The sequence below is a fragment of the Mandrillus leucophaeus genome, unplaced genomic scaffold, assembly GCF_000951045.1.
Source record: "Mandrillus leucophaeus isolate KB7577 unplaced genomic scaffold, Mleu.le_1.0 Scaffold492, whole genome shotgun sequence".
Taxonomy (NCBI): domain Eukaryota; kingdom Metazoa; phylum Chordata; class Mammalia; order Primates; family Cercopithecidae; genus Mandrillus; species Mandrillus leucophaeus.
The window spans coordinates 2,378,639-2,380,398 of record NW_012105276.1 but is presented as its reverse complement, the minus strand read 5'-3'; positions in this window follow the sequence as shown (position 1 = coordinate 2,380,398).

Genomic DNA, 1,760 nt, shown 5'->3' with positions numbered 1-1,760 from the left:
ATAAAGTGTCACATCCATAGCCTTGATCTGAGCTAATTTCAGACCCTGAACTCAGCTGGAGTGGAGGGCAGTACCCCAGGAAAAGGACACTGCAACTCCAGGACCCAAATAAATGATTATGATTTCCCAAGTTCTCCCCCTAGGAAACCTCTGGAGCCATTTACTGGATACCCATATACTAGGGAAATACAAACACCCAAATATTTCAAGGACTCTTGGAATCTGGATCCAAGTTGCCCATGGTACCCAGATCATGGAAAGTCATCATAAAATACCTGTTAAAATAGGAAATTAGGGCCTCCAGGTTATAAATGTAGTCTTGGCCCACATGAACTTATTGCAATACAGTATTTGTTTCAATTAAAAGCTAAGGTTTGTTTGAAGACAGATACCTTGCTTATTTTTCTGTCCATCCCCTTGGGAGTATGTTGAGGCATAGGATGTGCTAAATAAGCTTCTTTTATAAAAACAATAGGATGATGCATGCATGATTATTTTCAATTGACAAAATCTCATGAACTTCCCAGAGATCAGTGGTAAAAAGTTGTTTGAATTCTCGACACCAGGTTAAGGTCTCTGAGGTGGTTTAAAGGCTATGAGGCCAGCTGCAGTGGCTCATGCCTATAATCTCAGCAACTTGGGAGGCTGAAGCAGGCAGATCACTTGAGGTCAGGAGTTTGAGACCAGCCTGGCCAACAAGGTGAAACCCTGTCTCTACTAAAAATACAAAAATTAACCAAGTGTGGTGGCACATGCCTGTAATCCCAGCTATATAGGAGGCTGAGGCAGGAGAATCATTTGAACCTGGGAGGCAGAGGTTGCTGTGAGCTGAGATTGTGCCATTGCACTCCAGCCCGTGCAACAGAGCCTGGGTGACAGAGTGAGGCTCTGTCTCAAAAACTAAACTAATATAAACTAAAATAAAAGCTATGAGAAGAAAAGAAATTTTCCTGGTACAGTGTTGTTCTCTAGACCTCATGTATTACAGTCTCTGTGAAACTGGGCCAAAGATGGAATTTCGTTTTCTGTGCTTTATGCAGTGACTCAGACAAATCTATGACCTCACACAAATCTGTAACTTCATGTATCACAGTCTCTATAAAAACTGTATCAAAGAAAGAATTTTTCTCTGTGCTTTATAGAGTGATTCATCCAGATCTGTAAAGAAATGAAAACAATTTTAGAGCTTTCAATATCCAGTATTTCATATCAGGTTAAATCTGATACTTTCAAAACTGGAGAAATCTATTTCGGATAGCTTTGATGCTTATAATAAGAATCTTATTGAATGTTATCTAAGGGCTATAGTTCAAGAAGACTAAGACACTATTCAGTCGGGGCACAATAAGAACACCTTATAAGCACCACTCATCCTTCCTTTTCTGAGCATGCTTTTGACATGTTTCAATGATTCAGAGACATTCTAGTGAATCCCATTTTGACAGCAAAGTGGGATCAAGAGACCCCAAGGCCATCTTCAGGATCAATGACTCTTTAGAAGACATGGAACTCAGAGATACGTCCCATCAGTACCTAATTTACTGAGAGTTTTTAGCATGAAGGCTGTTGAATTTTGTCAAAGGCCATTTCTGCATCTATTGAGATAATCAGGTGGTTTTTGTCTTCGGTTCTGTTTATGCTGGATTACATTTATTGATTTGCGTATATTGAACTAGCCTTGCATCCCAAGGATGAAGCCCACTTGATCATGGTGGATAAGTTTCATGATGTGCTGCTGGATTCACTTTGCCAGTATTTTA